Source organism: Mesoplodon bidens (assembly GCF_964165515.1).
Source record: "Mesoplodon bidens genome assembly, chromosome: X".
In the NCBI taxonomy this organism is placed as follows: domain Eukaryota; kingdom Metazoa; phylum Chordata; class Mammalia; order Artiodactyla; family Ziphiidae; genus Mesoplodon; species Mesoplodon bidens.
Window position 1 is genome coordinate 9283398 of NC_138163.1, and position 19250 is coordinate 9302647.

Sequence of the window (19250 nt, forward strand, 5' to 3'; positions counted from 1 at the left end):
CCACAGATATTCTTTGCTTGCTTTGTACTACTTGGGGTATTGGGAGTTATAGTTTAAAATACCATGACATCTTTTAAAGAAAAAACAATTCTGTCTCTGGAAGGAAAATGAAGAATTACTATAAGTTTAAACGGGTCATTCCTAACATGAACTATATACTTCAATTTAAAAAATTAAAAATAAACAACAAGGATTTACTGTATAGCACAGAGAACTATATTCAATATTTTATAATAATCTATAATAGAACAAGTATGAAAAAAAAATGTATAACTGAATTACTTTGCTGTACACGTGGAACTCACAATATTGTAAATCAACTATACTTCAGTAAAAAATAATTAAATATAAATAAATAGGTCATTCCTATAAATGAATATAGGAATTCAGGCCATGAATATTTTCACTGATTTTTGCATATGACTTTTGAGGAAAGGCTTGCCTATCCCAATGGGTGATATAAGGAAAATAATATTTTGACATTTTTCTGTTAGCCATAGATACATGATTGTTAAGTTCACACTATGTTAAATTTCTAAATACGTGAGTAATGTCAATTAATGTGAACCAGTTGAGTCATATGTACTTATTTACTTGCAAGTATTCCTTATATTTTAGGAAGAGTCACCCACTGTTTTTCAAACATGTTATGAATACTTTCCTCAATTCTCATATAGCTGTAATCTTTGCTTATACTTGTTATTGCTTATTCATTTGTTTTTTGATTTGCCTGGCTGAAATTCTTAACTATTTTGTAGTCAAAACTATATATCTCTTTCTGGACTAAATTTGGCTTACATGTTAGGCCTCAAAAGGCCTTCTACATCCATCCAAATATTCTAAAACTGTTTACTAATATGTTCTTATACTTTAGTGGTTTAACATTTAGAATAAAATTTAAAAGCTTTTCATTAGCTTAGAAAATTAATACATGATCATTTTGAAACATTCCAACAGTACAGAAAAATATGATGAAGAAAGCAAAAAGAGCCCAAAATAATAGAATTAAAATTTACAATATGTTGAAAAATGTCTTTTCAGCTGTATCCTTAGTCATACATACACAAAGTCTGAATGTGTTTATGTGAGTGTGTGTATTGCTTTATACACTATGCATTCTGCTATTCTTACTCCATGAAAACAATATATTGTGGTGACTTTTTTTGGTTAGTTGATATAAGGATTTCTCATTATCGTCAGTGCCTTCACAAGGCACCATTTAATGGATTTACTATAATAGTTTATTAACCATCTGTTTCCAATTTCTCATTATTTAAACAATTGTTCAACTAAATCATTTGTGAGTCTGTGTGTACCCATACCAAATTGTCATATTATTTCATTATGATACATTTCTAGACTTGGAATTGTTGAACCAAAGAATACTGCAATATAAAATCTTGATGTATATTTCTAAAAGTCACTATAAATATTGAGCAATTTTCACTTGTAACATCTGCTTAATCATTACAAACCTGATACTTAGCTTATATTTCATTAAAAATGTATCTAAATGCCAGAGAAGTTAGCACACACAACCCAAGTATAAAGTCCTCAGTTTAATTTGCCAAGAATACAAGTTTGTACTTGAAGTGAAATGGCCACGCAAGGTAGGAACAGATGTAGCAAATTTTGATGCTTTGTTTTTTTTGCTGGGGGGCTTCATGCAGTTACCAGTTATACTTTCTGGACAGATTCACATCTTGCCTGATTCATGAAGTTCTAGACTACCCTTCCCACTGCCTCTTTATATCCAGAGCTTGTAATCCCACTGCAGAGGAACTGACAAAAACAGTCTACCCTGTATCATTTTGGGGCCTATGTACACAGTTTTAATACCAAAATTAGTATCAGAAAAGCCACATTCTCACTCAGGTGGTGGTAAGGGTGCTGCTGGAGGACTTGAAAAATTCTAAGTAGGACGTAGATAGTCCTAAAAAATATCTGCTTCTGTCTTTCTGGTACCCCTACGGGAAAAGAGAGAAAGAGAGTATTCCATGCACACACACAAAAAAAAATGAAGAAAATCATGAAATAGTAGAGTGTGTTGGTATCTCACAACATTGTCAGGCCAGCAAGTATGGTTGTACACAACCATATGCTATGGCTCCAAGCTTTCCCATGCTGGAGCAGTATAAAGTATGAGTGCAAAAGTTTTAGAAAATGAGAATTGGAAAAGCTGTAGTCTAGTTTAAAGAGTTTGGATTTTTTTCAACAGGCAATCAGGAACTACTAAATAGTTTTCAGCAATGCAGCATTTGAAAAGATTTGAAAAGCAAATAACTGGCACTTTTGTGGAGACTGGATTAGAGTAGAATGCATGTAACAAAGGAAGTCGAGTGAGGAGGCTGTTGAAAAAATACTGGCAAGATGTGATGGACTGAAGTAACTCATTAATAGAAAAAGAGAAAATAAATTTGGAAGAGATAAAATGGACAGGACTTGGTGAAAGATTTTATGATTAGAGGATGGAGCAACTGTCAAGGATTTCTGGTTTATATGCTGAATAGGGAGAGTTGGATTTAATATAAGTTTCACTTTCATCAAGAACATATGATGGGCAAAAGCAAGAAGAACTACAGTTCTGCAGCCTGTGGAACGAAAACCACATTCACAGAAAGATAGAAAAAAGGAAAAGGCAGAACACTATGTACCAGATGAAGGAACAAGAAAAAAACCCAGAAAAATAACTAAATAAAGTGGAGATAGGCACCATTCCACAAAAAGAGTTCAGAATGATGATAGTGAAGATGATCCAGGACCTCGGAAAAGATCGAGAAGATGCAAGAAATGTTTAATAAAGACCTAGAAGAATTAAAGAACAAACACCTAGAAAATTAAAGAACAAACAGAGATGAAAAATACAATAACTGAAATGAAAAATACACTAGAAGGAATCAATAGCAGAATAACTGAGGCAGAAGAACGGATAAGGGACCTGGAAGACAGAATGGTGGAATTCACTGCTGAGGCACAGAATAAAGAAAAAAAGAATGAAAATAAATGAAGACAGCCTAAGAGACCTCTGGGACAACATCAAAGGCACCAACATTCGCATTATAGGGGTCCCAGAAGGAGAAGAGAGAGAGAAGGGACCAGAGAAAATATTTGAAGAGATTATAGTCGAAAAGTTCCCTAACATGGGAAAGGAAATAGCCACCCAAGTCCAGGAAGCGCAGAGAGGATAAACCCAAGGGGAAGCATGCTGAGACACACAGTAATCAAATTGACAAAAACTAAACAAAAATTATTAAAAGCAACAAGGGAAAAATGACAAATAACATACAAGGGAACTCCCATAAGGTTAACAGCTGATTTTTCAACAGAAAGTATACAAGCCAGAAGGGAGTGGCATGATATATTTAAAGTGATGAAAGGGAAGAACCGACAACCAAGGTTACTCTACCTGGCAAGGATCTCATTCAGATTTTACGGAGAAATCAAAAGCTGTACAGACAAGCAAAAGCTAAGAGAATTCAGCAGCACCAAACCAGCTCTACAACAAATGCTAAAGGAACTTCTCTAAGTGGGAAACACAAGACAAGGACCTACAAAACAAACCTAAAACAATTAAGAAAATGGTAATATGAACATACATTTTGATAATTACCTTAAATGTGAATGGATTATATGTTCCAACCAAAAGACACAGACTAGCTGAATGGATAAAAAAAACAAGACCCGTATATATGCTGTCTACAAGAGACCCATTTCAGACGTAGGGACACATACAGACTGAAACTGAGGGGAAGGAAAAAGATTCCATGCAAATGGAAATCAAAAGAAAGCTGTAGTAGCAATACTCAGATAAAACAGACTTTAAAATAAAGACTGTTATAAGAAACAAGGAAGGACACCACATAATGATCAAGGGATGAATCCAAGAAGAAGATCTAGCAATTATAAATACATATGCACCCAACAGAGGAGCACCACAATACATAAGGCAAATGCTAACAGCTATAAAAGAGGAAATCGACAGTAACACAATAATAGTGGGGGACTTTAACACCTCACTTACACCAATGGACAGATCATCTAGATAGAAAATTAATAAGGAAACACAGCTTTAAATGACACAGTAGACCAGATAGATTTAATTGATATTTATATGACATTCCAACTGAAAACAGCAGATTACACTTTCTTCTTAAGTGCACATGGAACATTTTCCAGGATAGATCACATTGTGGGTCACAAAACAAGCCTTGATAAATTTAAGAAAATTGAAATCATATCAAGCATCTTTTCTGACCACAACGTTATGAGATTAGAAATCAATTATAGGGAAAAAAACGTAAAAAACACAAAGCCATGGAGACTAAACAATACATTACTAAATAACCAAGAGATCACTGAAGAAATCATAGAGGAAATCAAAAAATACCTAGAGACAAATGATAACAAAAACATGACAATCCAAAACCTACAGGATGCAGCAAAAAGAGTTCTACAATGAAAGTTTATAGCAATACAATTCTACCTCAAGAAACAAGAAAAATCTCAAAGAATCTAACCTTACACCTAAAGGAACTAGAGAAAGAAGAACAAACAAAACCCAAAGTTAGTAGAAGGGAAGAAATCATAAAGATCAGAGCAGAAATATATGAAATAGAAACAAAGGAAACAATAGCAAAGATCAATAAAACTAAAAGTTGGTTCTTTGAGAAGATAAAAAAAATTGATAAACCTTTAGCCAGACTCATCAAGAAAAAGAGGGAGAGGACTCAAATCAATAAAGTTAGAAATGAAAAAAGAGAAGACACACTACAGAAACATAGAGCATCATAAGAGACTACTACAAGCAACTCTGTGCAATAAAATGGACAACCTGGAAGAAATGAACAAATTCTTAGAAATGTATAACCTTCCAATACTGACCCAGGAAGAAATAGAAAATATGAAGAGATCAATTACAAGTAATGTAATTGAAACTGTGATTAAAAATCTTCCAACAAACAAAAGTCCAGGACCAGATGACTTCACAGGTGAATTCTTTCAAACATTTAGAGAAGAGCTAACACTCATCCTTCTCAAACTCTTCCAGAAAAATGCAGAGGCAGGCATACTCCCAAACACATTCTGTGAGGCCAGCATCACCCTGATACCAAAACCAGACAAAGATACTACAAAAAAAGGAAATTACAGACCAATATCACTGATGAATATAGATGCAAAAATCCTCAACAAAATACTAGCAAACAGAATCCAACAACACATCAAAAAGATTATACACCATGATCAAGTGGGATTTATCCCAGGGATGCAAGGATTCTTCTATATACACAAATCAATCAATGTGATACACCATATTAACAAATCGAAAAATAAAAACCATATGATCATCTCAGTACATGCAGGAAAAGCTTTTGACAGAATTCAACACCCATTTATGATAAAAACTCTCCAGAAAGTGGGCATAGAGGGAACCTACCTCAACATAATAAAGGCCATATACAAAATAAATGAATAAATAAAGGCCATGTACAACAAACCCACTGCAAACATCATTGTCAACGGTGAAAAACTGAAACCATTTCCTCTATAATCAGGAACATGACAAGGATGTCCACTCTTGCCACTCTTATTCAACATAGTTTTAGAAGTCCTAGCCATGACAATTAGAGAAGAAAATGAAATAAAAGGAATATGAATTGGAAAAGAAGAAGTAAATCTGTCACTGTTTGCAGCTGGCATGATACTATACATAGAGATTCCTAAAGATGCCACCAGGAAACTTTTGGAGCTAATCAATGAATTTAGTAAAGTTTCAGGATACAAAATTAATGCACAGCAATCTCTTGCATTCCTATACACTAACAATGAAAGATCAGAAAGAGAAATTAAGGAAACAATCCCATTCTCCACTGCAACAAAAAGAATAAAATACCTAGGAATAAACCTACCTAAGGAGGCAAAAGAGCTGTACTCTGAAAACTATAAGACACTGATAAAAGAAATCAAAGATGACACAGACAGATGGAGAGATACACCATGTTCTTTGATTGGAAGAATCAATATTGTGAAAATGAGTATACTATCCAAAGCAATCCCTATCAGATTACCAATAGCACTTTTTACAGCACTAGAACAGAAAATCTTAAAATTTGTATGTTGACATAAAAGACCCTGAATAGCAAAAGCGATCTTGAGGGAAAAAACCAGAGCTGGAGGAATCAGACTCCCTGACTTCAGACTATTCTACAAAGCTACAGTAATCAAGACAATATGGTACTGGTCCATAAAACAGAAATATAGATCAATGGAACAGGATGGAAAGCCCAGAGATGTACCCATGTACCAATGGTCAACTAATCTATGACAAAGGAGCCAAGAATATACAATGGAGGAAAGACAGTCTCTTCAGTAAGTGGTGGTTGGAAAACTGGACAGCTACATGTAAAAGAATGAAATTAGAACACTCCCTAACACCATACACAAAAGTAAACTCAAAAGGGCTTATTGACCTCAATGTAAGACCAGACACTATAAAATTCTTGGAGGAAAACACAGGAAGAACACTCTTTGACATAAATCACTGCAAGATCTTTTTTGACCCACTTCCTCGAGTAATGGAAATAAAAACAAAAATAAACAAATGGGACCTAATGAAACTTAAAAGCTTTGCACAGCAAAGGAAACCATAAACAAGATGAAAAGGCAACCCTCAGAATGGGAGAAAATATTTGCAAACGAATCATCGGACAAAGGATTAATCTCCAAAATATATAAACAGCTCATGCAGCTTGATATTAAAAAACAAACAACCCAATCAAAAAATGGGCAGAAGACCTAAACAGACATCTCTCCAAAGAAGACATACAGATGGCCAAGAGGCACATGAAAAGCTGCTCAACGTCACTAATAATTAGAGAAATGCAAATCAAAGCTACAGTGAGGTTATCACCTCACACCGGTTAGAATGGGCATCATCAGAATATCTACAAACAACAAATGCTGGAGAGGGTGTGGAGGAAAGGGAACCCTCTTGCACTGTTTGTGGGAATGTAAACTGATACAGCCATTCACTATGGAGAACAGTACGGAGGTTCCTTAAAAAACCCAAAATAGAATTACCATATGACCCAGCCATCCCACTACTGGGCATATACCCAGAGAAAACCATAATTCAAAGACACATGCACCCCACTGTTCATTGCAGTACTATTTACAATAGCCAGGTCATGGAAGCAACCTTTATGCCCATCGACAGATGAATGGATAAAGAAGATGTGGTACATGTATACAGTGGTGTATTACTCAGCCATAAAAAGGAATGAAATTGGGTCATTCTTAGAGACATGGATGGACCTAGAGTCTGTCATACAGAGTGAAGCAAGTCAGAAAGAGAAAAACAAATATCATATATTAACGCATATATGTGGAACCTAGAAAAATGGTACAGATGAACCGGTTTGAAGGGCAGAAATTGAGACACAGATGTAGAGAGCAAACGTATGGACACCAAGGTGGGTAAAGTGGTGGGGGGGTGGTAGTGTGATGAATTGGGAGATTGGGATTGACGTATATACACTAATATGTATAAAATAGAAAACTAATTAGAGCCTGCTGTATAAAAATAAATAAATAAAATAAATTTTTTAAAAAAGCAAAAAGAACATATGATGATGTGATAGGTAGCAAGGAGATTGAGGGTATGTGCAAAAAGTGATTATTATAATTCAAAATCAAATTTAATATGCATAGGGAAGGAAGAAAGCATATCAAAGAAATGTGGGATGTGGAAAGATGGTAGTATCTGTAATCCTGGAAGGATGTTGGAATCCTATTTCTAGAGGAAGTGAGCTGGCAAGATAGGAAGTGGTGGTCCGAGAATGGAATGAATGCTTGAAATTTAGATTATGAAGGGGTTATGGCTACTGATGGTCGCCAGGTATGAGTATGACCATGGGAATGAATGGGTGAAGTACGATGGAGGACATTGGAAGAAAGGAGGGTAAGGAACTGAGAGCTCAGAGTATTGGGAGAATTTTCTATGGGAATATTGAAATCTCCATGAATCAGGACAGGAATAGGGAGTGCAGAGCCCAGAACTGCATGGGGCAGAGTTCTGAAGGAGTGAAAATACTTATGGCATTAAAAGCTTGAAAGGCAGTCATGGCACTGTTTGTCTTATAGATGACCATTGTGACCATCCAGCCCATACCACAACCTTAGAAAATATTCCCTGTCCACAGCCTAGATGGGCAGCTTTACACATGTACTACAATAATAATGTCATCCCTGGGTCACAGATAAATGGAATGTGGATGGACACCCAACCCTCAGATTCTCACCAAATCACACAGATTCTCCTTATTACAAGCTGTAATTGAACCCAGTGACTGAGTTCATCATTAGTGGGGGAATCAAGTTTAAGAGTCATGTAGATTTGTGGGTTGAAGCTTCAGTTCTGGGGTGTCCTCCTTGATCAACCATGTGTGTTTGCTGAGAATTGGGCAGAGAAGGCATGTCAGAGAGAAGCAGGAGAATGAAGGAACACACACACACACTCACACACAGATACGCAGAGAGAAAGATTGTCTGTATTCCAAATTCCTATGAGTCTTTGTTATATTTCTGTTAACTATTTTCTGTGAAATTCTCATGTCTCCTTACAATACATCTCTTATTTGTTTGAGCTATTTTCATTGGAGTCACCTTCCATGCAACCACACTTGCTCTAAGAGAGCACCTATGATTTAGTCAGTCATTCAATAAGCATATAAAGAGCACTTAGTAAGGGCCTGGACTGTTGGAAACACTGTGGAAAATACAAATGTGGGCAAGATATAGTTCCAACCAGTAGGAAAATCAATAGTGGAGAAAACCCCCCAAAATATAATTAAAATACAGTTTTAATTAATGAGTGCTAAACTAGAGGTGGGTGCTGAGTATTATGATCTCATCTGGTAAAGACTCAATATGTTAGTTGAATCTGAAAGATCTGGTAAAGTCAGAAAAATCTGGTAGGGTTACATCAAACAAGACTTGGAATGTAAATTTGCCTTTAAAGATGAGTAGATAGACACAAAGTGAAATAGAAGGTATATAGAGAAGAGAAGGTAGCTTAGGACCAGCAAAGGGAGAATGTGATGCAAGCTGAAGGAAAGGAGTGTTTCAAGGAGGTAGATGTTAGTCAGACTGACCATAACTAAGAGGTTAAGAAATAGAATATCTGAATGCTTACGTTACATTACTGACACAGAGTTGATTAGTAACCTTAGTTGGATGGATTTCAGTATAGTGGTGAGAACAAAATCAGATTGGAGTGCCTTGGTAGTATGTGGGAAATCAGGAATTGGAGAGAATCAACAAAATTTGTAAAATTGCCTTTGAAGATCAACAGAGTAATAGCTCAAGGGAGAAGTGGAATCATAGGTTAATTTTTTTAAGATGCAAATGCTTGAGTACATTAGAATGAGACAAAATAGGGTATACATCAGTGTGTACAGGAAAAATATTAAATGATGTTGTGACAAAGACTTTCCTTGAAAAAGGTTTAGATTTATGCATAGAGATGTTAAACTTGGCTTTTTTTGGATTAGCCCCGAAAGAAATGAACCTAAATGTCCCAAAGTAAATAATGAAAAGCTTGAATAATATATCCATAGGATTTGGGTGGATTATCATGAAACATTTCAAAATAACATTTAACAATAGCACTGATAAAAATAAAAGTTGTCAAAAATTAATCTTAATCACAAAGTGCAATGCAATACAGAAAGCATATGAACTGTGATTACTATTTTGTTATTCAAATACACACAAACACTGGAAGAAGACTGGAAAGATATGACAGCAACTGTTGAGCAGTTATCTTGGACAATGTGATTACTGGTGATTTTAATTTTCTTTTTTTGTGTGTGAAACCCTCCATTTTTAATTTGCAGTGATAAGCATATTTTATTTTTAGTCACAAGGAAACAAATACTGTTGTATACTAGGATAAGCATGCTGTATATTTCTCTAGGAGACATAAAATCATGGGCTTTTAACTCTTATACATTCTTATACATTCTGCCATTAATTTATATCATCAACATCTCCCTACCCAAAGTGCATGCTCCAAGTCTTTAAACTCTTTCATATTGCACATAAACAATTAAGCTTTCAAAGCATGCTCTTGTGTGTGTATGTATATGCATGTGTTTAGATGATGATGAAAACATGTATCAGGACCTTTCTTAACTGAAACAATTTCACATCTAGTTTAATATTTCAATCCTGTATTCAGAGACTAGTATATTTAGAATCATTTCCAGTGACGCCATGGAAACTACTTCATGTTATGTCAATTTCTGGTGAGTGTGTAGGCAAAAATGGAGCCTTTGTGACTGATTGGGACTTCTTCCTTCTTTATTAAAAAAGAAGAGAAATCTTGAAGGGCTCCAATTTGCTGCTATTAATGATGCAAGTGAGCTTAATTTATAACTCCACTGAGAGCAAAGAAAGATTTTTTTTCAATGTGGATTGCAGAAACTGTGAAAATCATGACACCAAGATATTACCTTCCCATTTTATTCTCAAATATTTCAGCTTCTTCTTTTTAGAAATAATTTGAGATGAAAATCCCCAGTATTAACATTTAAGTAATGAGCCTCTCTGAAATGTCTTATTGTATGCAAGCCTTCAGTTTAACTTAAAGCCTCTGTGTGAATACTCTCAGGGTCACATGCTGTCTCTAGCACCACCTGGTCGTACAGAGAAGTCCTTTACAACTACTGCAGATTTGGGGTTGAAAGCAAATTCTGTGCTTTACCTGAAGTTATTAGCTTGCATAGTGAATTACCTACCCATTTCTCCAAAATCCAAGGTGGAATACCTGTGGTGGGTGGCCCTGAAATTGACCAGATCAGTGATCTAATGTGATAGCCTATCTCTCAATGGGGCTGATGACAGCCCAGAATTGACTGGCTTTCTATGATACAGCAGAGAGAAAGAGGAATAGCTCAGGATGAACTTTCACAAAATGCATTAAGGATAAACTGTTTGCTTGATTGTGCCGTTTGTCAGTTATTTAATAGCAGGTTCTGAAAATTTAAATTTAAATATAAGCAAGTCCGTAAAAGATAAACCAAATGAATTAGAGAAATTGAAAAATACACTTATTAACTTATTCCAAATACTCTTTAAAATCACGGCCATTTTACGTTTCAAAAAAAAGAAATCAACTCGAAACAAAACTATCAAAAGTCAATATAAAAGGTACTATCTGAAACTATTACAAAGGCATACCAGATCTGGTCACTTTAACCCACCTTCTGCATGCCAAGCATATGGCAATGACAGATAAAATATAAAAAAGGAAAACCAAAACCAACAAAAAGCCAATTCAGAAGCAATATTACATCTGTATGAACCAAAAGAACAACAGAAAAACAGGATGTTAGTATGGGCTGAAGCTCAGCTCTGCTAGGTTCTGTGTAAGCAGGCATATGCAACCAAGAGCTGTGCTGGTTCCTGTGCTGTATTAGAAACTAGAAGTTCCTTCTTTAAAGATAGGGTACCAGAGGAAAGTTCATTGCTAGAAGCCAAGCCCTGAGTTGGCACTCCCCATGTTCTTTTTTTTTTTTTTTTAGTGGTACACAGGCCTCTCACTGCTGTGGCCTCTCCCGTTGTGGAGCACAGGCTCCGGATGCACAGGCTCAGTGGCCATGGCTCATGGGCCCAGCCGCTCCGCGGCATGTGGGATCCTCTCAGACCGGGGCACAAACCCATGTCCCCTGCATCGGCAGGTGGACTCTCAACCACTGCGCCACCAGGAAAGCCCCCCATGTTCTTTAATTGGGAAGATGTTTGGAATTAGGAGACTTCAGAGGGAGCTCAGGACCTATGGGGTCAAAAGTATAAAGATAGACCCTTATGACATTATTCGATTGGTGGCTCTGTGACTCTCTCTGAGCTGTGGCTAATGATTGACATCATAAGTAAGACTAGGGTCTGCGTGGAACCTCAGGGTTTGGCAGATGCAGCTAAACAAACATGAGACAAAGAGGTTATCAGAGGGAAAGTGTGTGTGTGAGTGAGAGAGACAGAGAGACAGAAGAGGAAGAGAATGAGAAAAGAAATCCATCCGATTAAAAAGAAGCCTGCACACCAAAATTCTAAAACACAGTAAAAATAAGAAAGGTAGACCAAAAAACTCAATATTTAGAATATGTATTTATTATAAATTAAATCAATTTTGTGAAGCAACATAAAAAAGACTGTAAAATGAGTATGTTTAAAGAAAGGATAATTACAGATCAGTATCCACAATGTCATGTATCTGTCATCAATCTACAAAAATCATTAAGAGAATCTCAGAAGATAATAAGGTGTGGTAATTTGTGCTCTCACCTATCAACAGTAATTTTAAAAACATGGCAATTAATACAGTGTGGTATTGGTGGAAAGACTACAAACAGGCAAGTGGAACAGAAGAGAGCCTAGAAACAGACCCACTTACATATGGAAACTTAATATATGAAAGAGGTGGCAATTCAAAGTTGCCGGGGATAGAATAGATTATGCTGGAAAATTGATCATCCATATGGAAAAAAATAAAATTAGATTATGCATCACACCAGGCACAAAAATAAATCCAGGTGGATTTAAGAACTCAATGTGAAAATCAAAACTGCAACACTTTTAGAATATAATAAGGAAGGCTGGCTCAACGACTACTGGATAGGAAAACATATTAAAAAAGAAAGTAAGAAAAAATATAAAGGCAACAATTCTAAATATGGCTTATGTTATATTAAAAAGCTTTGGTAAAGGTCCCATAAGGTGCAATGACAAAAGCAAGCTTGGGAAATTTTATTTGCAACGTGTATTGCTGAAGAACGATTAATATATAGAATTTGTTAAGAGTGACCAATAGAACAGGAAAAATAATGGTTAGATTATGATACATCCATAAAATGGAGAACTCTGCAGCTGTTAAATAATAAAGCCGGTCTATATTTTCTGATAAGGAAATATATCTACGAAATGTTAATAGTGGAAATAAGCAAGTCTCAGAACAGCATGTGTAGTATGCTACTCTTTGACTATACATATGTATTAAAAATGTATATACATATGTATTTGAATATCTATACATATTGAATGTATCTGAATATATATAGCATCTTTATTAGAGTAGACTGTCTTATATATTCATAGGCTACTCTACTAAAGATGCAACAGAAAAACAATTATTTCTCCCTTAGGAAGGGAATTGTGCAAAAACTAAAAAGTCAGACAATAACAAGGGCTAGAAGTGGGAAATTTCATATACTGCCAGTGGGAACATAAATTGACATAACCCAGTTTGGAGCAATTTCACAGTTTGCAGTAAAGTTGAATATGTGCAAATTCTTTGACTCAAAAATTATACTCTGAGATACATACCTAGAACAGTGATTCTCGAAGTGCTATCCTGAGACGCCTGGGGTTGGGTTGAGGGTATCTTTGAGATTCTTTTAGAGGGTCAGCAAGGGCAGAGTTATTTTTGTAATATTACTAAGATATTTGTCTTTTTCACTGTATTGGCTTTTGGACTAATGGAGTAAAATCAATGGTGGCATATAAGCATGGATCAAGACAGTGGTACCAAAACGTACTAGAAGACATTGTATTCCTCTTGGTCACGTACGGGGTCGGGGGGAAGAAACACAAAAAACGATGACGTCTTACTTAATGAGATCTTTAATGGATCAGTAGAATTTAGTGATTTTGTTAAATCTTGAAACTTGAGTGTGGGTGTTTTAAAAATACTGGTGATAAAATGAGAAATTCACATAAAGTACAAGTGCTGCATACCAAAATAATAATGTTGTCTTGAGAAAAAGCACTTCCTTGATTACTTGAGTTACAAACTGAGGTAACTGCTTTCATTGGTGGACTGCCATTTTTTCCTGACAGACCAACTGGCAGACAAATTACTGTTATTCGGGGTTGGACTTCTGGCAACATTTTCTCAGAAATGAATGGAGTCTATCACTTCAAGGAAAACAAGTGACAGTATTTGTTGCCAATGATAATGTTTGAAAATTCAAGTGAAAAATCAGCATCTTGGCAAATTTGTATCTACCTTGTGAGCCTGACAACTTCCCAATACTTAAAGACTTTCTGATGAGATTGGTAGTGATAGTAACCAAAAAAGAGCCTTTTTATAGTGCATAAATGAAAAGTGTCAATATTTGGAAGATCTGCCTATCTAAGGGAACTACTGTTTTCCAAATAACCAGTGCATGACATCACAAATCAAGCACCAGTAAGGACCCATAGCGTAAAATAAACCAATGGAATTTAATGCAAATGAGTATAAATGATTCATTAAGTTTGGTTACAAATTCCATATTGCAAATAATCTTTAAGAAACCACCATCTGCTGAGTTTTGACATAGTATCAAACAGGAATATCTACAATTATCCAACACACCCCTCTCTTTTCCTATTTGATTTCTGTGTGTGGCTGGATTTCACTGATATATTTCAACCCAAACATTTCACACCAGGTTGAATGATGAAGTAGATATAAAAATCCAGATGTCTTTTTCTAAGCCACATATTGAGACACAGTATGTCTTAATGCAGTCTCACCCTACTCACTACCTATTTTTCTTTGAAACTAGAAGTTATATTTCATAAAAATGTCATTTAGGCTACTGGTTTATTATTGTTATATTTAAATTAATGAAACAAATTAACATTTTCTTAGTTTTAATTTCTAAACACTAAACATTAGGAGATATAACCCATCTTAACAGAAACCAACAGGATAGGGTGATAGTTATGGGAATGATGGGTAGAGGTTGGGGCCATTTTCTGATGAGATAATATTTACACATTAATATAGAGAATGTAAGCAAATGAACAGTGGATTCCTGATAGAGAGATGAGGAAATGCAAAGGCTCTGAGAGCATGCTTGGTGCCTTTGAGGAGCAGCAGGAAGGCCAGTGTGACTGTCACAGAGCGAGCAGGGGAGACAGTTTGGAGCTGAGATCAGCATGGCGGGCAAGAGCTGGATCACGGAAAGCGCTGTCCCAAAGGACAGTGTCTCTGTAGATGTTTGTGACACAGTTTTATGCTAGGAGTATCACATTGAACTTTCTCCCTGTGGCCATTCAAAGGCCATTGCACTTTACCCTTCGGTCAGATTGGACGGTTAGTGGGGCTGAAATCCCAGTAACTGAAAGTAGAGATGGGGTGCCAAGGCCCTCTTTGCTTGGGCCTTCCCACTCGGACACTGTTACAGGAAATGAGACAGAACCAGGATGCAGGAGGTGTGCTTAGCACACATAGGCCGGTTCACAGCATAGCCTGGAAGGGAGTCAACCCCTTCTATTTGATGCCAGATGAAACTGATATTTTCACGTGTCTCTCGTAAGCGCTTGCTTGGGCAGTTCATTGGGAACATAACATATATAAATGTGTCAGTCTTTAGTAAGTCTTTTCACCAGGCCAAAACCCAGGCTTTCCTCAACTTTGAGAGCATACATATAACAAAGGAAATGTGTAGTCAGATGTGATGTTTTATGTGTATTAATTTAACATTATTAGTAATTATCATACTGTGCAGTTTTCCAAATAAGTTATCATGTGTCTTCATTGGTTTTACACTCCTAGCATGTTGCATGGTGCCTTAACATATCATAGGTGGGCCGATACAGAACGAATGAATGGATGAAGTATGAATGAATGAATAAATGAATAAGCAGGTAATATTTGTGAGAAAGTACAACTTTAAGAGTGGGTACTATTTGGGAGAGAACTGTGTTTAGGAGAATGCTTCCACGTGCCTCCTGAGAATGCAGAGTGATATCCTGATGAGGGCAAGAGTCAGAAGGATGCCAAGGAACAGAGACAGTTAAATTGTTCTGCCTAAGAGACGGTCAGAATATCTGAAGTTAGAAAAAACAAAGAATAACAGAGAGAGGTTGGCCAACAGGATGGAAAGATGGAACATTTTAGAGAAAAGTGTTGCGTGAGAAAAGTCCAGGGAGAGTTTTAAGAACAGGTACGTCCAATATTTGATTCTACGTTTGTGATCTTGCAGTAGGAGACCTCTTCTGTCTCTCCGAGTACCATTAAAATAGGATGCAGCTAAACAGCCTAAGTGGCCGCGTCGGGGGATTACTGTGACAGGCCGGTAGAAGGAACTGTGCTCTGCTCTGCAGTCATCTCTCTGCAATGTCTGTAGAGAACTGAACTGTCAGCAGGAGGACAGTAGTCCAGAGGTCCCAGCCAGTGTATTCGGGAGAGGTGTGAAGAAGCAGCTGCCACATAGAAATATTTCAGTTATTGATACATTTTTCGTTGTCCTTATTAATTGTTGCTGTTGCTGCTGCTGTTTGCCTCAAGTAATATTAGGTGGAGACCACTTTAGAAGGCAGAGGGGTAGTAGCATCATTGTTACATATTTGGTGGTTTGAAATGATATTCACAGATTCTTAGATACTCTTCTCTTTAAGAGGTGACACTGAATTCACTTTGAGTATGGGCTGAACTTAAGAACTTGCTTCCAGTGAAGAGAATATGGAGGAAGTGATGGCATGTCGCTTCCAATGATTACAAAAGGACTGTAGGTTTCTTCTGGGTTCTCTCGCTCTGTCTCTGTCTGTCTCTGTCTCTCGCTCTCCTTCTCCCCTTCCCCTCTGTCCACTGTCCAGTGAGGAGCTGAGGTCACACGAGTAAGCTTGGGGACGGATCCTTTAGTCACAGTAAAGCCCATCTTACAGCCTGACTTGCAAGCTCAAGAGAGATCCTGGGCCAGAACCACCTGGCTAAGAAACTAGCCAGGTGGATTTCTGAGCCATAGAAACTATGAAATAACGATTTTTGTTTGCTTTAAGCTTGTAAGATACAGATGATTTATTACACATCAGTAGATAACTGATACACATATGATTATTCTAGCTTACAGAGGATAAACTGAAATCCCCAGAGGTCATTGAACATATCCCCAAACACAAAGCTATAAATTATCAGAATTGACATTCAAACCCTAGTCTTTTGACTCCTACTTCATTACCCCTTCCATTATATCAGACTACCACCAGTCATATGGAAGTAAAACATTTCTTATATTTCCAGATCTGGAAGAGCATTAATCAGAAATAACAAAATATAAAGATCAATGATTTAATCGTTCTCTGTATATCTTAAACAAACAAAAATACAAACTCTAAACCTCCAAAAACCAATTCTTAGAACCAGAAAGCAGCAAAGAACTTTAGAGATATCTGTCTGGAGTTTTACCACTCTAGACAGAAAATGAGGGAAATTTACTGACAAATGCCATGGCGTGACTTAGAGAGGGAGCAAGGACTCAGACTTAACATCACCTGGATAAAGAAAGCATTTTTGAATTTTGGTATTAATGTACATACTTGGTTCCCTGAGGACAGTGGCTTACAAGTTCATATAACTTCACAGACATGAGGCTTGGCACAATGGCTGCCACAGAGAGCCGAAAGTCTCTTACCTGGCCTCTTACTAGATTAATAATGCTCCTCGTTCCTTCTATAAAACACACCGATTGACACTCGAATGCACACTGAAAATGCACAGCAAATAGCTGACCACTTCTACACCTCTGGACCCACCTGTTGAGTTTCATGCTTACCAAGAGCCGTTATGTTTGTTTCCCAAACCTCTTTATGTCAAATGTACTTGCTATTGTAACAATTTTATTTAATTGAATATTACATAAGTGAATTAATATGAATTTTAAAAGAGAGCTTTTTTTCTGTGAAATCTAAATTTAATGATTGGGGAAGAGTTGATAGAGGTGTGTTGTTAATTTTAAAAATTGTCTTAGAGTTAGGTATGGGGGAGAGATTGGAAAAAAATACAACCAAAATCTACAAGCATTCTGCACCTTAATCCCTTCATATGTGTCCTCAAATTTCTGCTACATTTCAAAAAAAAGTGAAGCTTGATGTCAGAGATGATGCCATACCATGTGGTTTATATAATAATGACCATGAGAAATTGAAATCAGAGGACCCACACTCAACGTAAAGGTCTTGACCCTACATCAAGAAAATCATTTATATGATTTCATATTAGATAAATTATCTAAGGTATGTACATGTCATTGTTAAATGATTTCCAGTTTCAACCAATGTTTTCAATTAATCAACCAAGTTTTGGTCACAAGCATGTGAGATAATCTTAGTAAGTGTTGAATGAATGAATGAATGAATGGGAAGTTACATGGGGTAGGTAAAACAAAGTGCCTTACAGACTCAAGGCATTTTTCAGTTATTTGAAAAATGTGTCAACACTATTTAATGTACATCTGAATGTCAACCCTATTTTCCATTACTGTCTATTTAGAAGACATTGAAGTGAACATAAACAACTTCCAAGTCTCTCCTTGTTTCATGTTGCACTTATCTCCTTCCTTGACAGAACAGATTTGTTTCTTTGGGTGTCTTGTGAAAGTTTTCTCTTGGCAGCTCTAGCTGAGTGGCTTCCATGCTGGGTGAGAGTTTGCAAGCAGCCTATTTTTCCAATGCCATACACAATGTGATGTTGGTTTCTGACAAAGGAGTTTCCAGGGCTGCTAAGCAACCATTAGCGATGGCTAAAAATAGGTAGCAGCCATCATATTATGGGACTTGGGAAGCTTAAGGAGGTTTTATAAGCCAGTAACTCTGGTAGATAATTACTATCAGATTCTGCTTTTGAATTGGATTAAAAATACAGTGTGTGTGAATCTGCAGTCATTTGTACAGCAAAAGCTGTTCCTCAAATTAAAGCTAGTTTTTATTGATTTATTTTCATGTGAGTTCTGTTTAAAAATATTCATTGTATTTGATCTGGGTAGACACTGTCTTCATGTGTGCTTATTTCCATGAATTAAAGACATGTACTAAATTAAAGACATGTACTAATGCTATTACATGTAATGTAATAGCATACAAATATAGAACATGGGCTTGAAACTTTCTTCTGAATGGACCATCCATCAATTTCTCCAGATGTTTAGCTTTCCATATCGCCACTACAGCATGGATTTATTTTCCTGTGCATTTTTTCATTTTTGCATTCATTCATTTAACATTAATTGCCTGTCTTTACCGTCATTTTTCTATCTCTCCATCAACTATTCTTCTTTTGTTCTTCACATTTATTTATCCCCCCTAGCTCTATTGCTATGCAGATGCCCATCTCCATCAACTCTTGATGTCTAGTTATCCATGTAGTGTCATAGTACCTTCTCCTCTTCATTCAGCCATTTCTTTATTTTGTGGTTTTACTGACCACC